The sequence below is a fragment of the Cupressus sempervirens genome, chromosome 9 (assembly GCF_028749045.1).
Source record: "Cupressus sempervirens isolate cs-2001-9-10 chromosome 9, ASM2874904v1, whole genome shotgun sequence".
Taxonomy (NCBI): Eukaryota; Viridiplantae; Streptophyta; class Pinopsida; order Cupressales; family Cupressaceae; genus Cupressus; species Cupressus sempervirens.
The window spans coordinates 519037691-519058878 of NC_143126.1; positions in this window are offsets into that span (position 1 = coordinate 519037691).

Below are 21188 nucleotides of genomic sequence, written 5' to 3' on the forward strand. Positions count from 1 at the left end.
AGTTTGTATTTGAGTCTGGAGATCTATTCTTCTTTGAAAGATGTATTCTTCTTTGTAATTTTCATAACCCAGAAGGTCATATAGCTAGGCATGTTGGATGTAAACTTTTTGATCTGAATATATGAAATATTGTCTCTCTGGAATTAAATCTCAGTCCTCTTGTTCATTTTCCACTGTGTGTTTATTTTCTATTTTCTAGATCACCTTATTTTGGGGTACATCTGGATTACACTACATGAAAAATTGTGATGGGGATGACACCCACAAATATTCACTACTACAGTAATAGTGTATCCAATGAAGGTTACAATGTTTGATCATGAAACATTATCTACCTTATGAAAGGTCTACCCTATTAAAGACTTACAAAGACTATTAGGTCTCACCTTACTAAAAGATTTTAACACCCTATTAGAAGTGTGCCTCATTAAAGGAATTTAACTCACGGTTAAGTAAGTACCTTGTTAGAGGATTTCAATACAGCCTATTAGGGCTGCTCTGTTAAGAGATTTAATTGATTCACCTATTAAATGACTCAGCATTGATCCTGTGGTTAGCACTTTGTTGCTTGATCATAGATCACCTCTAAACTAATGTATTCTTGATCCTTTTTTATCAGATGTCTCTTTACTATATACTACTCCCTTCCTTTTTTCTCCTTTAACTAATTCTGCAATGTAATTTCACTTCACAATTCCTTAGCCACCATGATTTCTTTTTTTGCACATGAAAAAAACTTCTTTCTATGCTCCTTCCAAGCACATATGAAGTTTAGGATTTGTCCTCCTTAAGAAGACTTAGGTAACTTAGGGTTAGGTTTGAATCAATGGATTTGATTCATCCATTTTGCCACTTAAACCTTCCCTTTACCTAATTGGATGCATGTAATTCATATGGATTTCAACTTAAGATTCTTCCTTATCATAATTCAATATTTAAGTCAGCTCAAAAATGGTTTACATAGTAGTTTGTGCCATTATAAACAACTATGTCAAAACAATGTTACTTGGCATCTAAAGTCTCTAATGCTCAGCATATACTAATTTTTATACTATGACTCGACATCTAAATGACTCAACTATTGAATCACTTAGTATACACTATCTGCTTGACATTTGAGTGACTCAGTACTCACTATGGACTCGAGATGCACTATCTTATACATGTTGTGCTAGGCATGTACTACTTTTTTGGTATGAACTAAGTAAATGACTTAAGTGCATAGACACTCACTTGTCAAAACCAATCTAAGAGTAACATAGATGTCATACTTAACTTCATCAAACTTAGGACTTTCTTTCCTAAAATGACCTATCATTGATGTCCTTAAGTTGTTGATCTTTTCCTTCAAGAACCTTATTCACTAATACCAATTGTTAGAAAATAAAGTGCACCAAGATAAATGAGAGGGGAGAGGGGGGGTGAATCAGTTATCTAATTAATATATCTTTTATCAACATTATTAATCTTTAAAAATGTGATCAATAATAATAGTAACCATAAGAAGATACATATACACAATAACACAAGATATGTTAACTAAAGGAAACCTTTGGCCATAGGGAAAACCCTAGTGGGGATGGTACTCACAAAATGATGTACCAATATAAAAGTTCCTTGTAAGAGGATGGACTTTCTTAGGAGCCAATGAAATACATTTAGTACATATCAATCCCTATTAGAAGACTTTGAATCTCTATTAGGAGTTGTGCTAACCCTGTTAGGAATTCTAGAAGCCACATGAACCAATTATCCAAATAGCTTCAGGGGAAAGATCACTGAACTCACTATCCACCTGGCCTTTGCATTATTCCTTTCAAATAATAGAAATGCAATTAATCTCAGCAACTTGAACTCTTTCTCTATCCTCTTACCATGCCAATACCAAACCAAATACTTCTTAGATCTCAATACCAAATCTCCAACTTCACTTCACAATGATCCCTTTGATTGCATACTCGCATTTACCAAATTTGCATCTTACTTTCACAATTTGCACTTGCATTAAATTTCATATTCATCATAAGATAAATAAATTTCCTTTATACCAAGTCCTCAAAATAATTTATCAATTTGGCCTTGCGGTTTTCCCAATTACAATTATAATAGGACCTCAATAAGATAATACAATTCATTACATGGTTTCATAATTATAAAATACTATAGGTTTAGAGCCTTCACAACTTCTCACATGTTCAACCTTAGACTTTTTGTAATCATTGACATCATCATGAGGTCATATTATATTTCCATCTAAATTTTCTTAACCATATTTTTTCCCTATTAGGAGATACAATCCAATTACTAGAAATGGCTTCTTAGATACTCTGTCTAGATACTATCTTCTGTGAATCATAGATAACTCTCACATGTCTTTGACTTTCTATATGTGCACTTGTCCATATACTCAAGATACACTATAGAACATATCCTCAATTACACTTGACCTCATCATCAATACTCAATCCATATGACCTCATTCTTTGTCTACTACTTTGCCAATTTTCTCAATATGTTGATATCAATGACAGACATAGTCATGAATGCAACATACAGTTATGGTAACATTTTCTCCATTTCTCTAAAAATTTTAGAATACTCCTCCATAGGAATATCATTATCATTCATGCTAACAAGTGGCATCAAAGCTTGGTCACAAGCTTGAATCTCCTTGGGCAATATTGAGGGGGGATTTTTTGATTGACCGCTAGCGTTCCCCTTCAAGATTTGTTACATGGCTTAACCACCTCCTATGTTATATAAGTCTAGTAGTTCTATCTAGTATTGATAGGATCAATATTTTGGTGCAACGACAATTCTATCTTGTAACAAGTGGTAACAAGGTGAGAGACATGAGATAGAGAGCGGGGGTAAATAAGGAAAAATATGGAAACTATAGGTAGCCAATAAAATTTTATAGATTACTTAGTGAGAGAGATATGGTGACATAAATGAGGTTGAGGGAGGTGGTAAATAGGGGGTTTATATGGTGAGAGGAGCAGATAATGAAATATAATAATTAGGGGGACATAGATGTCTATGTTAGAGAGAGAGAGAGAGAGAGAGAGAGAGAGAGAGAGAGACTATAAATGTAAACTAGTTCAAACTCATAACATAAAGTAAGTTGAAGTATAACATTTTGAAGTATAAAGTTATCTTTGAGTTTCTTTATGAAATAATTTGACCATTTTTCATGATATTGTTCTACATTAAATATTACTATTAAATGTAATTGGCCTAAAATCATAGACCTAAAGTAAAATTAGGTTTATTCTTATTCACAATTGATTATTATGATAATAAAAAACTTAAATCCAACTATAAAGTTAAATATACTATGAAACTATGATAGTACATATTAAACCATAAATGAATGAATATATTATTAAAATATGAATATTAAATTGTATTGAATTTTAATGTTTAGACAAATTCTTCTTGAAACCAAATTGAACTATAGATCTAAGATGTAGCCAAAATAAACCCTTGTTGATTTTAAATCATGCTTGATCCAATGAAACTAAAAGAATCGAAAGAATGAGCTTAATAACCAACATATTTTTAATCCTCGTATTAAAATCATGATTAAATGTTTATGTTTTCGATTAGATCTAGATTATTGGAACAAGGTTAATACAAATTTTGATTAAATAAGGGAAAATAAAATTGGTTTCTAAGTTCTTATTAACCCTGTAATTAACAATTGGTATTAGAGTTGAGTTCTCTTGAAAGAAATTTAACAAATTGAGAGTAGATGTAGAAAATAGAGAGGCACAAAAAGGAAAGATAGATTGAAGAATCCCTAAATGAAGCTATAGCCCAAAATGATGAATCAACAAAGAAACTAAAATTCTCATTTTCAAAAAGGAAGGAATTATCAAAAATATTGTAGACAAGTCTGGATGATCTTGAGGAAATATCACAAAATAGTACAAGTTCAAAATAAATAGATGTTTTAGTAGTTAATATATTAGATAGAAACACTATCCTTGAAGAAAACCTACAACTAGAAAAAAACAAAAAACAAAAACCTTGAAAGCCAAGCCTTAAGGATGAATAAATTGCTAGACAAGATGAAGACTATTGAAGATGAAAAGGAAAAATTGGAAACCGATAAGAAAAGATTGGAGAAATGAATTAAAGACAAAGACGACACCATGCTTCAATTACAACAAGAGAATAATACTTTGAACAGATATATAAGTGACACAAATGAGGAAAACCATCAAGCCATTGCTCAAAACAAAACAAAACAAAAAAAGAAAAGAGGTGGAAGATCTAAGAAACAAACTAAGGATAGAACAAGAATTCAATGAGAAGCTTACCAAATTTGATCTTGGCATAAAAATCATTGATGAATAATTGAAATGGAAATCAAAGTCAAGATATATAAGTAGACTTGGTTATACTAGTAACAACAAAATTGAAATTGGTAAATCTTCTAAAAATAGCGAAGAAAAATATTTCAATCAAGAAACAATCAAAATAAGAAACCTACATGCTATAATTGTGATAAATTGGGACACACAACTAATGTGTGTAGAAGTATATTGTTAAATGTCTCACCAAAAAAGTCTTTTAATGGTCTCTACTATAATTGCTATAAATTTGGACACAAAGAAAAAAATTGTACAATGAGATCACTAAGCACATCTATGGAAAAAAATCTATATGGGTCACTTCTATGACTATAACCTATTTGATCATAAGGATTAACATTATAGGAGTGGAACTTTAATGACAAGAAGGTCAGGAAACATACTATGTAATAACTATGGAAAAAAAAGAACATATGGGAAGAGAATGTTGGTATAGGAAATGTACAATGGAATTAAAATAGACCTATTATATATCAGATTAACGAATATGTTGAGTAGCTAGGTGTTGAATTTAATAAAAGCATGTGGATCTTATTCAAATAATTTCAACTAAAGATGTAAGTGTGTTACTAGATACCAGACATAGCGGTCGATGGGTATAGGGATAATTTAAGTTTTATTGCTAATATTGGCAATTGCAGGATACAACTTATTGAGCCAATAACTTCTTGGGTTCCTTATTTAGACTATGGGGAATCAAAATAAGGCTTGTTCAATTATGTTGACCATATATTAAGCCTATTGAAGAACACTTTAGTATAATGATTTGGTACTTATGAGGAATTTTTCAAAAGAAAAGCTTCTAAGGCCCCATTCTAGACAAGAAGGAGAAAAGGACAAAAAGGCATCTCGAGCCACACAAGATACATCAAGTAGCATATCAGTACGGGAGGTCCACAAGCTACATTGGCACTTCAGCTAGCTACACCAATAAAGTAAAGAAAAAGGAAAAGAAATATAGTCCACAAATGATATAGTCACTATCTCATAATAAGAGGAAGAAGGTAGAAAAAAATAATTGGAATAAAGTACAAAAGAGGAAGCTACTAAAGAAAGAGTCATAAAAACTAATAAGAGAAATACATTCAAGAGAAGGAAAATGCAACATGAAACTATAGAGAGAAGGATAATGACTAGGAGTCAAGCTCATATTGCAGCACCTAAGAAGAAACCACAAGTTGAGTTGGAGAGGGAAGTAAGTTCATGGGGAAAAAATAGTATGAAGAATGCACAAAATTCCTATTGATCCTAGGGAACTTGCAATGTACATTACATAAGTAGGACTAGTTGGGAAGATGGATCCAGGCCCATTTGCTAATTTTATTGAAGAAGATAAGAGATTGGTTGAGGATTCTATCCTAAAAAATGTCAAAGAAGCATGCAAATATCCTAAGGATGTAAAGGACATGGTGGCACACAAATTATACACTACTCTATTGGAAATATGGAATTTACCAATTATGAGGGTAAAAGAGTTGAGGAAACAAGTATTACAAGAGTTGCAACCTAATCTATTGGTCAATGATGTCAAAGTTCGGATAGAAAAGTTTCAAAAATCCTTTAGAAAAAAGGTATCACTGCTACGTTTGGGCCAAAATTGTGATGGCCAAAATCATGATGGTAGGCCATCACAATTGTGAATTCCACCCATAACCCAAGTGACAATACTATGAATTAGCTCCTGTCAGATGGGTGTTATATTTTTTCAAGGGAATCTGTCATACTTATAACGGATAAAACTATCCAAACTTGGAAGAAGGAAGGGGCATGAGTTCGTGTTGACACTCACAATTGTGATGCCCATGAAATAGTTGTGTTGTGGACACGATGTTGATCTATTGGTTCTATCTATCATACTTATGATGGTTGTGTGATAGTTGTGTTGTGCAATTGATGGCTAGTTGTTAGAACATGTCATCATAATTATGACATCTAGCCACATTATTTTTTTAAATAGTAAATCCATATTATACCCCTCAATTTGATTACATGTATCCATTTCAACACTTGTTCACATGTATCCATTTCAAAATAGGAACCCATAAAACTATCAAATCTATAAAGACAAACAAAGATACTCACATGGGAGTCTAATTGGTGATCATGGGATGATGAGATTGTTAAAAGGTTACTTAGTCTACTTTTTCTAGGTACATACTTATCCTCTTAATCAAGTATAGTATACATACATTAATTTTCCTTTCAATGTCCAAAGCTAATAATACCAATTATGTTTGTAGTATTTAAAATTGCAAAAATGTCATATTGACCAAAAATTGTGGCATATGAATTGAGATTGCATATTGTCATGCCCAAAACATAAGGGCAAAACACACACAACAAAATTTGTTTACAATGATTAAATAGGATAACATGGTCGTAAAAGATTTTTAATGTGTAACTAAACTAGAACTAATTTGTTCAAGAAGTTTTAAGTTCAGACACCCAAGGTATTATGTGACTAGATGAGAGTTCATCATTGATTTAAAAAGGTTACAACATAGTTTGAACATTTGTTGAAAATATTATTAGGGTAAACTGAGAGTTTCTAGTAAAACAATTAATTAAATTAAATGACTAATCCATTATGTCTCAAATACCTACCAACTAAAATGTGCTTCTATCTCCTAGTTACACAACTTGTTAAACAACAATCTAATTATGATCAAAAACTACATCCTTGAAGATGACTTAACTAACTAGCCCCTTTTTATTAAATTGATAACTTGAACATCATCTCAATTTTAATCATTTAACATTAAGAGAATTTGATGCTATAGAAGATCAATTTAAGTCTAACTATTCCACGCAAGCTAACTACGTTTGAAAACTTGAATCCAAAATCTAATATAACTTATTAACTCATTATTTACAATTGAAATTGATGTCTAGAATAAATTCAAAATCTATAACTTAATCTAAACTTCATTTGAAACTATCATCATTTTAAATCTTCATTTATAAAGTCCATATTAAAATTAATCTAACAATGCTCACAACTGTATAAACTAATTAATAGAATATTAAAATTTTGGTTTAAAACTTTTCAATTAGAGCTAAATAATAACTTAATAGCTAAGTCACTAATCTAACAACATTTTAAAACTAATCTTATTTAAAACTATTAATAAAATTATATGAATTAATAACGAAACAATTAAAAAAATGAAGATGCTATAACAATTAAATTAACTAATAATCAAGTTCCTAAAGTACAAACACTAAGTAGGAACCACATTTAAAATATTATCAAAACCCATTCTAACTAAAAATAACTATTCCACTTTCTAAAAACTCAAAGTACCTACTAATCTAAATACTAAATTAATGATAATCTAATCTAAATTAACAATTAAATCTAACTTAACAAAATAATAATAATAATTTTAACATTTAAGTTACACCAAACTAAATTTCCAAAGAATTTTTATTACATCTACTTACTAATCCAAATTCAATCTAATCCTTAAACTTACTTAACAACTAACACACTACAAACAATTAAAAAAATGAAATTTATATTAAACTATCCCTATAACTAACCTAGACTGCAACTATACATCACCCTATGCTACCTACACACACTAATCCAAATTACCCCTAGGACTAACCTAAGTCTTAGCCTCCTTCCCATGTCACAAGACAGTGGGCCACCCCCTCTTTAGGACAGTGCGCTACCCAATGAGGCCTGATTGCTGACCTAAGCCTATCAGTGTAGGCCTGCCCCATTCCAAAGCATGAGTGAGGGATTAAACAGGGTCAGCACTTGGGGAAAGGGGATGGGGTATTTAGAATGAAATTTGATATGTATGCATTTAAAAAAAAAAAAAAAACAACACCAACCTCCCTTAATGCCCCATGTCGATTTGACATGCATACTTGTTGTGGCAGGTGGATGGGGTTTCCCACACCTAGCCTTTCAATAGGATAATAAGGCAAGGGTAAGGGAGAGAGAAAGGAGCATTAACTTTAAAAAGTTTATTAGGTGAATATGGTAGGAAAATGTTAAGAAAATAAATATAAATATTAAATTTAGTATATTTTATATGTTTACATGCATCAACAGATTTATTTATAGGATTACATTAATTTCTTATTTAATTTATGTTATTTTATTTGCTTAAGAAAGGAATCATTAAAAGAATATGCTTTGTGCACTTAGAGGAATAAAATTTCTCTCCATACATTTTCCAGAGAGCTTTTGCTCCTGGGGGTGCACAATTTTATTTGAAAGCCAATTTTGACTAAGTGTTGGTATAATTTATATATATATATATATTTATATTTATACTAGGAATGAATACTAACCTATTTACAAAATTGATTTTCAATGAATAAGCACACTATAAGGATGTGAAAAAGGTTATATTTTCTCCCTCTCTCCTATAATTTATGTTTTATTAATCATTATACATCAAGGTGTAAGATCTTTTTTTTTTTTTGAATTCTAGGAAATACATAACCTCATTGATCGAATTGATTTTTGTTCATAATGAAACTTAACAATGAAAGTGATAACCTTCTTATCACAATGTAGGATTTGATTACATTTAAAACTTAGACATCAATTTGGGACTTCAACATAACAAATTGCCTTCCATTAACATAATTGAAAACTTGGAAATTCATAATTCAAGACATTATCCACCAATCTATTTTCTCACAACATATGCAAAATTTTAAATCACATGAGAGCAATATAGGGAGTTTTTTTTTTAAATCTTTTTCTTTCCCTATTATTCATCCTAGTTCAAGGCTCCATCGGGAAAGAACCAGTAAGAAAACCTGATGTCTTTGCCAATACATCAAAATTCAATTACATCCTACAAAATATTACAATTCAAATTACATCTCTTCAAAATCCTTCACAAGTGCTTCCTTCCAATACTTTCAAACTTCAAGGAAAACAAGGAGAAGACAAGAGCTGACCTAGGTGAATCATCACAACATCAAGAACAATCCAAGCATGCATCCTAACCCAGTTTTGCACAATAGGTCCAAACATAGAACTTGACTAGGGGGGAGGTGGATTTTCTCAATGGGAGATGTCAATCACCATGCCATAACATAGCCCTTTCGAGGCTAAAACATCAAGAACTTTCGTTCTTCCACAAGGCCCTTTCGAGGCTAATACCACAAGGATTTTCATTCATTTCCATATTCAAGAATTCACATTATTAAACAAGGCATGTGATGACAAGTAGGGGCCCATACACCCTACCCTCTTTCCCTCCTCTCACCATGAGAGGAGACTCTACTCCATTGAGGTCCAACTAAGGCCCTACCCCCATACATGGCCACTTCTTCCCTATCCAAGGCTGAGTGATGCCAAAACAATCTCCATGAAATCCTCTCAAAACACAAAACATCAAGACAAGCATAAGAATGCATCAAGAAACAAACAAGAATCCCTACAAACCCATCCCAACACACAAGCAAGCACAAACAAAGAACAACACATCAACTTATACATGATTCAAGCATAGAAAACATGAAGAACAATAAAAATGAGTAAAGAATCCCTGCCTTCACCAAAGAGTTATGGTAAATGATCAAATTGAGAATAGCTCTTTCTTTCCTTGCTTCAATCTTCCATGACTCATCTCTAAATGTAGAGATTGGGTAACAACCTCCACTACTCCAAGAAGGGCCCCTAAATAAGCCTCAAACTCAACCACCAAAAGGATCAATAACTTCTCCCACCCACCTAAAAATCTAGAAGCTCCTAACTCAACCCATACTATGGTTAACCACTTAGTGGAGATGAGGTGAGACAACTCATGGTAGCCATAGTCAATTTTCGCACAAAGGCAAAAAGAGACTTTTTGAGTGACCTCAAAAGTTAATAAAAGGGGCTTAGGGGTTGGAAAAGACCCCCAACCCATACCCATACCCCTTGGGTATAAATATTTCTTGTTTTAAAGCCTTAGGAAGAGGTTTAGAGCCAAACAAAAGCTAGGAAATAATTAGGACCATCTAACAACTCTAGAAATGTAGATTAAGCACTAATCTAGATTAAGGGTGACTAAACTCGATTAAGAACCAAATTACCAAACTGACACTAACTAAATCCAACTTAGGTCCAAAGATTACATAGCTAACCCTAATTAGCATGCTAAAGAGCATAAAAATTTTACGAGTGTCAAGCGACACTAAAAGAACACAGTTACGAACATTAATATTTATTGATCACATAAGGATACATACATACATCTCAATTTAATTACAAACAACAAGGTTTCCAAAATTAGCACATAGGGATCAATTCTATTCCTCCGTCGAGTTTCTCAGCTAAAATATCTGCACACTCATTGCACACATCAGTAGTCCCATAAAATCACATGTACATATATATATACGTATCAGAAATTCATATAAATTGAAACATACATCAATCAGGGTTTCTTTCATCCTACTTAATTCTTAACCATTTAAAATCTCTTAGATCAAAGTATCAATCCTACATTTACTAATTTCATCGACATACATATACATAAAACATTAAATGACAAACATCAAATATTTGAAAATAACATCACATAGCATGAAATAATATAATATGTTTTAAGCATCAGATAATGTCTCGACATCTCAAGTCATGAGTATCAAAATGATAAAGTAACAACTAAGGCTACGAAGGGTCAGGGTGAGGCCTCACACATATTGAACTATGGCCTCCTTCTGCATGCTTGAAACTAAGAGATTCACACAGTTAGTTTTCATACAATCATAGGTTAATCTTGAGCTTCACTTGATTTCAAGAATAGATTAATATTCTCTACTAATCAAGGCTAACCACGTAAAGGTGGAAGCTCATTTGGCCCCACCTTCACCCCCCTAAACATCTAAAATATTTAAGAAAGGATAAATCTTTAAAGTACCTGGAAGTTGGGCTTCTCTCAAGGGAAGTCAATCTTTATTGCTCACAAGAAATTCGTCACAATTCTTTAGTGATTCCTGTACATCTAACATGGGTACATCCAAGAATGCCCTAATTTCCTCTTGCATAAAATGAATCTAATATTACAAAATGCCCCCTAAGAAATAATAGTTTAAGTGAAATAAACACATAAAAAATGAGAGAGAAAAAGAGGAATCTACTTATCAATAGGCATTTTGATCGCATCTATGACCATGTTATGTGTTGAGTGATTTTTATAATTTTTTTGTTGTGCCAATATCTCTCTATCTATATACATATATACATACATCCATAGACACACATATTTGTTTATATGTATGTATATATACATATATATATATATACATAAATATATATATACACATATACATGTGTATATATGTATATACATACATACATACATACATAGAGATCACAAATGCATGATAATGAGATGCAAAGATCATAAGGGCATGACAATGAAATACAATGATCACAAGGGCATGGTAACAAAATCTTAGATATCCACTAATCTCCATTGTCTTTCATGCATAAATCTCCACAATCGATAAAATCAAATGGGGAATGATTAATTTCATGTTTTCTTATTTTTTGTTTATAAATCCATAATCCACAATCCACAAGATCTCTCTCTATATTTACATACATACATAGACACACACATATGTTTGTGTGTGTATATATACACATATGCATATAATATGTATATATACATACATACACATATATACATGCATACATATACACATACATACATACATGCATAGATACATGCATATATGCATACATACATACATACATACATACATACATATATATATATCTACATATATATATATATATACATACCTTTACATATGCAATTTTATCACTTTGAAAATTGTATTTGATCTTGATAGCTAGGAACAACTGATTATTCATTTTATTGTACCTAATCTGATGACAATTCTACAATGTTTGTAATCAACTCGGCTAATCAGAAATTAGACCAATTTAACTAGGTTATGGGTTTCTTTTTTTCTAAAAATATTTTCTATGATATATTTTTGTAAAAAAATTGTCAAACATTGTGCATTTTTCTTGGTCTGCATTTTTTTGTGCAAGATCTTGAGGTAAGTCACTTAGCATGGGTTGAGTGAGTATTATTGTTTTATTATTTGGATTTTGGAATATGTATGCAGTTGGATCAATTTTTATGTTGTTCCAAGATTTCTTTGTATATATACATACATAGGCACACACATATGTGTGCATGTATGTATGTATATACATACATACATACATACATACATATATATACATACATTTACATAAATAATAGTAATATATGTATTTCATATGCATTTTCTTTGTCATTTCTTATAAGATTTTTTCAAGGTTCAGAACCACTTCAACATCCTTTGCAAGGTTTAGAGGTAATGTCATTGTGGAAGAGGCTTCTACAAGGGAATGAGCCTCGTGATTATGGAATTTACACAAAAGTTAAAACTTAATTCTTCAACTCCTTACACTCAACTCTTCACTGAAGTTAATCTTCAGCAATGAGAATAGCTACTACAGATTCCTATGATGCAGGAGCATCCAGGGGTATAAGGGCAATCTTGTGTCAACCAAAAAAATGTACTTAGACTTAGTTTTTGTTTCATGTGTTTTCATTTCTAGATACCCATTTGGGTCAAATAAAAGTTTCAACTCTCACAGTTCCACTATCAATGTTCTAGGATAGAGTATTTGAACACCTTGGGATATGTGTCGATGCCAAAAAAATAGGAGTATGTAAATGAGCCATCATTTTGGTGAACTATAAGGTGTAAATTGGTCAAAATATTGTAATTGTAATTTAGAGGATTCTAGAAAAGGAATCAGGTCGAAAGGCCCCACGGTTTGAAAGTTATTGCAATTTTTCAACTTCTGGAGACCTCCTAAGAATTCTTCAAAGTCAGGTTAGGGGCATTAAATGACCTCAAACAGGGCCAAAAAATGGGGGAAAAGTGAAGCTGGTCCATAGGGCTATAGAGCTCTTTGAGAGCTTTCTGAAAATATAAACAGTTCATCAATCGGAGCTACAGTTCAAAAGTTATGCCTCTTGAAAGTTCGGTTACCATTTCTGGATTCTTCTAATTTTGTGCCGACTTCTAATGTGACTTCTAGAGACTTCTATTTGGTTAGTGGCTACCAACTAGAACTTTCTAGAATGTATTCCTAATCCTTAACCCTCTGAGGTCTATTTAAGAATATTTCTAGCATTGTAAAATGTAGTTCGGAGTGGAGTTTGAGAGGAGGTACTAAAAGGAGAAATTATCTCCAGACTTATACTGTTGTAAGCCCTTAGGGCATGTTTTGAAGTCTATTTTCTCTGTACTGAATGTAATAGCATATTTACATAGTTAATACAATTTTCCCTTTCCTATTGTGTCCATTTTATGCTTGGGTTGTGTCCCCATCAAGTGGTATCAGAGCTGGCTTTCCTAAGTGTGTAGACAGAACGCCGACTGTGAGGCAATTTGCACTAGGACTGTGTGGTTGTGGGTTTGAGTTAAGAAGATGTCTCCATGAAGAGAGTGTGGTGGAAGAGTCAGATCTATTAATCATGAGGAGGTTAGAGCCCTCTAAAGGCAGGTACAAGCATTGTAGGAGGATCTCCATAGAGGAACAAATGTTGCCGCAGGTGATGAAAGTGAGGAAGACAATGAAGAAGAAGAAATTGGACCAGAAGGGGAATTTGACGAGGAAGTTCTGAATCAGGTAGAGGAAAGGCTTTTTAGGGCTATTACTAAGTTTGGCAAAAGACCTACAATTAATGTGGGTGTATTTTCAAGAAATTTGAAACTATATGAGTTGATCGACTGGATCAATGAACTGGAAGAGTACTTTGAGTATGAGGATATCATGGATCCAAATAGGGTTAAGTTTGCAAAGGCCAAACTAAAAGGCCATGCCAAAATCTAGTGGCAAGAGGTTCAATTGCAAAGAAATAGAAGAGGAAAGGAGATCACAAAGTGGGATCGTATGGTGGACAAATTGAAGAAGCAATTCATTCCTATTGATTATGAGCTTGATTTGTTTAAGAAGATGCATGGGTTAAAGCAAGTAGAAAAATTAGTCCAAGAATATAGAGAGGAGTTTTACCAACTTCTAATTAGAGTAGGGCATGCAGAAGCAAATAAGGAAAAAGTTGCTCATTATATCAGTGGGTTGCGACCTAGCATCCAGAAGGAATTAAGTCTGGTAAGAATGACCAGCATTGAAGAGGCATACTAGTTTGCCCTATGAGTTGAAGAGAATCTAATTAAGAGGTTTGAAGAGAGACAAAGATGGCATGGTCAAGGAGGAAGGGTTAGTGGTAGGTCATCTAGAGGCCAAAATGAAACTCAAAAGAAAAATGAAGATGTGGGTACTAGCAGGAACTAGAGGAATAAGGGTTTCAACCGCTTCTGTGATCAAGACTTTGAAAATCAGAGAGGAAGAGGTAGAGGACATGGAAAAGGAAGAGGAGACTTTTGTGGTACCTATTTCCATTGCAATGAAGAAGGTCATCGTGCCTTTGAATGCCCTCAACAATAAAGAAGGACAGATAGGAGAGCTGAGGGTCAAGCTAGGGTTGCTCATGTGGATGAGGATGCCCAATCATCACATTCAGGATAAATGTGAGGATAAATGTTGTGATGTGATCATTGATGGTGGTAGCACTGATAACTTGGTATCAGAGGAGATGGTCTCTAAGCTAAAGCTCAAGAGGGAGAAACACCCCCAGCCCTATCGAATTGCTTGGGTGAAGGATGATCATAACGTCCTGGTAAGTGAACAATGTTTAGTGAAGTTCAAAATTGGGAGTTACCATGTGTTGGAAATAGAGATGGAGTAACTGAGAGGGGAGGTGTGAATCAGTTACCACAAAAATAAATTCACAGATCCTAAGATGTCTTAAAATATAGTTGTTGCTAGTACTCGGTAACCACACAAACGAATGCTAAAATTTGATAGATGTTTGTTAACTTATTGAGCATTTAAAGTGATTAACATGCATGCATAAAGAAATAACATGAACACAAGAGACACCAGATTTAATGTGGAAACCCAATTTGGGAAAAACCACCAATTAACTAGTTACCAAATTTCACTCTTCTAAAGTGAGCCCTGTTAGGAGCAAACCCTGTTAAAGGTTACAAAACACACTGTTACGTGTGACCCTGTTAGAAGATTTAATCACCCTATTAGAAGTGGCCTTGTCAGAGGTCTTTAAAACAATTCAACTGAATTGTCACCTTCTTAGAGGATTTACAAAATGGTTGTCAAACCAACTCTGTTAAGAGGTTTTGAATCACTATTACAATGATTAGAAAGCAACAATGAAGTGATCTGAGATATATGCAACTTATCTTTGCTAAATATAGATCTATTTTCTGCTTCACTAGATCCTCACTGATCGAATACAACTTTGTAGCTCCATAAGCATATCTAATCCTTCTTCAACATTTGCTCATATATTCAATATTCTCTCATTCCATATCCATACATTCACATTCTTATTCATCCACACTCTTACTTATGAATTCACATCTTGACCTTTCATATATACCTTACAGATTGTCAAGTCGGCTCAATTACAAGTTACAACAACTGAAAAATATTAAATCAGTCGGCTACATAAAATAATTAAACTTAATTCTTTAGAACAATAAAATTCTGCACTACCCAACCCAGCTCGATGACCACTACTCCAGAATGGTTTCCCCAATGTTAACCAAGTGAAGCTCGATAAACACTGCAAACCTTTCAACTTCTTTCGGAGACCGAGTTAACTCGGTAAACACTGACCTTCTTTCGCTTACCGAGTGAGCTTGGTAAAAGCTAACCTTCCTTCGCTTATCGAGTGAGCTCAATAAAAGCTAACTTTCCTTTTCTTACCGAGTGAACTCGATAGACATTGAACTCAGTAAACATTGACTTTCCCTTTGTTAACCTTGGGAGCTTGGTTAACATTAAATTTCTGCTATAAGATCCTTTAATGCCAGAGTGAGCTCGGTAAGAGCTAACTTACTGTGTAATATTTAAGAACATTCGGTAGACATTGTAAATTGCTTTACTGACCGTCTGAGCTCGGTAGACTCTATCTGATGGCTAATATGACATTTGTGTAATATCAAAGATAATACACAATTAACAATTATATCCAACAATCTCCCTCTTTGGCATTGATGGTAACACAACATGTCATAGTAGAAATAAAATTTGAAAATAAGTCTTTCTCTTATATGGCAACACAACATCTCAACATAACAATTCTCCCTCTAAGATAGAAAACTCTCCCTCTTACAATAATCTCCCTCTGTAAAGGAATTACATAGCAAACTCTTTATAGTTTGAACAAATTTTAGAAAGATATGACAATAAAACTCTCTCTCTTTGACAACACATTCCAAAGACAGCTCAACTTAAATAAATTTTAGTGTACCTTTAGTACTGATTCATATGCAATATTTCTTGGTTATGCTATATCAACTGATAGATCTTCAATTTGGTATGAGTTGATGCATCACTAAAACTTTATTTTAGTGAACTTCATATAGGGGAGTGACCCCTAACTTACCTCTTAGATATAAGAATGCATCCTTAGGTAATGGTTTTGTGAATATGTCAGCAATTTTTTCTTTTGTATGAACATATTCCAATCTAATCTCTTTATTTTGCACCAATTCTCTGACAAAATGATATTTTATTGCAATGTGCTTGGTTTTGGAATGCATCACTGGATTCTTAGATATTTTGATTGCACTTGTATTATCATAGAACATAACAACTGGTTCTTTGATTTCCATCTTCATGCCTTCCAACAACTATTTAAACCAAATAATATTAAAATAGTTTACTGCAGCAGCAACATACTCTGCCTTTGCTGTAGATTGAGATGTACAATTTTTCTTTTTGCTTGTCCAAGAAACCAACCTCTTTCCAAGAAAGAATGCACCTCCACTTGTACTTTTTCTGTCATCAAGGTTTCCTGCCCAATCAGCATCAATAAACACTTTCAAATCCAAATTTCTTCCAAACTTATACCATAAACCATACTCTTCAATTCCTTTCAAATATCTTATTATTCTTTTGATTGCCATCATGTGATTTTCTCTTGGTTTTGCTAAAAATCTTGCTACAATACCAACTGCAAGGGCAATATCTGGCCTAGTATGAACTATATACTGCAACTTTCTAATCATAGATCTATACAACTTTTGATCTACTTCTTTTGATTCATCTTCCTTGGTAAGTTTTAATCCGGTACACATAAGAGTCCCAACTGGTTTACAATCTTCCATTCCAAACTTTTTCAATATCTCCTTGATGTATTTTGATTGAGTAATGTAGATACCATTTTTATTCTGTTGAATTTGAAGACCAACAAAGAATTTGATCTCGCCAAACATAGACATTTCAGATTTCTTGTTCATTTGTTTTGAGAATTCTTTGCACAGATCATCATTCCCTATGAAAATAGTATCATCTACAAATATTTCTACCAAGACAATCTTATTATGTGGTCCTTCCTTAATATACAAGCTATTGTTATCATTAGTTCTTTGAAAACCAATCTGAATAAGATAGTTATGAAATCTTTCATACCATGCTCTAGGGGCTTGTTTCAAACTGTACAATGCCTTGTGTAATTTGTAGACCATGTTCTTCTTATTTGTATCAACAAAACCTTCAGGTTGTTCAATGTAAACCTCTTCATCTAGTATACCATTGAGGAATGCTGACCTAACATCCATCTAATAAACTATGAATCCTTTGTGAGTAGCATATGCTAGTAAGGTTTTGACTCCTTCCAATATTGCAATAGGAGAAAAAGTTTCTCCATAGTCTAATTCTTCTTCTTGAGCATATCCTTTGCATACTAGTCTAGCTTTGTTTCTTGATACCTTACCATCTTCATCCAACATGTTTCTGAATACCTACTTGGTTCCAATCACATTTTTATCTTTAAGCCTGGGTACAAGAGTCCATGTCTTGTTTTTCTCTATTTGCTCTATCTCTTCATTCATAGCCTCAATCCAACTATCATTTTCCAATGCATCTTTGACATTTCTAGGTTCAAAATCAACAAGTAAACAAGTACCTTTCAACTTATTTCTTGTCATGGTTCCTTTAGATTTATATCCAATGATCCGATCTATTGAATGATGTCTCTTGACATACTTAGCTAATACAGGTTCCTTTCCTTTTGAATGGATTTCATTATTATCTTCTTGCATTTGAACTTTAGGTTCTCTTTATTCTAGCTCAGTAGATACTTGCTTGGTAGACACTTGCTCAATAGACACTGAATTTGTCTTGGTTTGCTGTGGCTCGGTTTGAACTTCCTGTAACTCGATTACAGATGACTCAAGAGTAGAAGTTTCCTTATTCTCTGATGTAACTGGTACTATATCAGGTTCACTGAAGACAAACCTTTTATAATCTTTTGGTTCCCTTTTGCTTTCTTCTTCAATCCTTTCTGCAAATTCATCAACTTTCACATGTGCACTTTCTATGACTTTGTGAGTAGACAAGTTCAAACATCTATATGCCTTACTTTTGCATGAGTATCCAAAGAATATACCTTCATCGCCTTTTACATCAAATTTTCCTTTTATAGATTCTTTCAAAATGTAACATTTACTTCCAAACACTTTAAGGTAACTTATATTAGGTTTATAGCCATACCATAACTCATAGAGGGTTTTGAATGAGTCTTTCTTTAGTTGTACTCGGTTCAATGTATAAACTGCAGTGTTGATAGCTTCCTTCCAATATTTGATAGCAATGCTCTTTTCAATCATTAAAGTTCTTGCACAATCCATGATGGATTTGTTTCTTCTTTCAGCTATTCCATTTTACTGGGGTGTTCCAAGGGCTAATACCTGTCTTTTGATTCCTCTTTCAATGAAAAAGTTATTAAACTCATGTGAAATGAATTCTCCACCTCCTTCTGACCTCAAGCATTTTAATCTTTTCCCTATTTCCTTTTCTACTCTGGCCAAATACCATCTGAACTTTTCAAATGCTTCTAATTTGTTTCTTAGATACATGATTGTCATCATTCTTGAGTAATCATCAACAAAAAGAATGAAGAATTTTTCTCCAAGATAGCTTTCAATTCCAATGGGTCCACATAAATCAATATGCACAATTTCTAATATATCTTCAAACTGATAGTTTTTACTTTTAAAACTAGTCTTTTCCATCTTTCCAATCTAACAATTTTTGCATAGATCGACCTTAGGTTTCTTTATATTGGGAATGCCTCTTACTTTCTTGAATTTTCTTATTTTTACCAAATTATCAAAATTTACATGACACAACCTTTTATGCCATAACCAACTTTCTTCTACTTGAGCAATGAAACATGAACATTCAACTAGTTCAAGATAGAACAAGTTACCTTTAGTTTGAGTACCTGATCCAATCAACTTTTCTTTGCCATCCAACAGTCTTGCTTTACCATGCATGAATTCTACTTTGAATCCATTATTGAGTAGTTGCGCCACACTTAAAAAATTATGTTTTAGTCCTTCTATCCAATAGGCATTATCACATATAAGTTTCTAGGTTAGAGAGATTCTTCCTCTTCCTTTTATACAACAAGGTTCATTATTACCAAATCTTACACTGCCACCATCGTAGTCTTCAAAGTATTCAAACTTAGTTTTGTCACCAGTTATGTGATGAGAACAACCACTATCTATGATCCATGTATCATTTTTTCTCATATGAGAAATGAGTGTCATTTCCTCATCATTATCATATTCATCTTTCACAGCAATGTAGACAATTTTATCTTCTTCTTCATCATTAGAATCATTAGAATCTTTAGCCATAAAACATTTTTTCTTACCTTTATCCTTGAATGATTTGAAATCTTTCTTGCCATTCTATTTGGGATCTTTCTTTTCATCTTTATTCTGCTTGTTTGGACACCTAGCAGCAATATGACCAACTTCTTCACATGAAAAATAGATTAGGGGTACTTTACCTTTGTATTTTCCTCTGCCTCTAGAATATTTCCTTGCTAGAAGAGCTTCAATTACTTCAAGATCACTGTCTGAACTTTGGTCTGATTCATCTTCACTTTCTAATTGAGATTCCTTTTTCTTTTTGCCTTTCTCCTTGAGTGAAAGTTTGGCTTCAAATGTTGATTCAATGTTCTTAGAAGCTAGAACATAGTTATCAAAGTTGTCTAGTTCAAATGCAATCAATCTTCCAACTATAGCCTCTAGATTTATCTTATGATTTGCTTCACATCTTCTTTCTTGAATTGCAAAAACTCTGATTGCATAAATGGGAAGTAGAGTTCTAAGAACTTTACTTATAATTGTCTCTTCACTGATATCTAATCCAGAATCTTTGATTGCACTGACACATGCTTTAACTCTTTCAACATATTTTGCAATGTTTTCATCCTCTCTCATCCTCATTTGATCAAATTGTCCTCTCTGACTTTCTTCTTTGGCTCTTCTAACATTATCATCTCCTCCATAGATCTCTTTCAGCTTTTCCCACATTTCAAAGGTAGATTTGCAATCCTTGATATCATCGAATTCTTCATAACTCAGAGCAGATGCTATATCTATCATCATAATATTGTGAGTCTTCTTTTCAGCAATATCATTAATAGATAGTATACTAGCTGGTTCTACATATTTTTCATCAAGGTATTTTAGTCTTGTGTCTCCAATAGAACCTAGATGAAGTCTCATCAACCCTTGCCATGCTAAGAAGTTATTTTAATTAAGCCTTGGAATTTCCCTCTTGTAAGACATTCTGATCTTTAGCTTAGATCCTTGAAATCTTTCCTACAAGCACCAAAAGCTCTGATACCAATTGTTGGAAATAGAGATGGAGTAACTGAG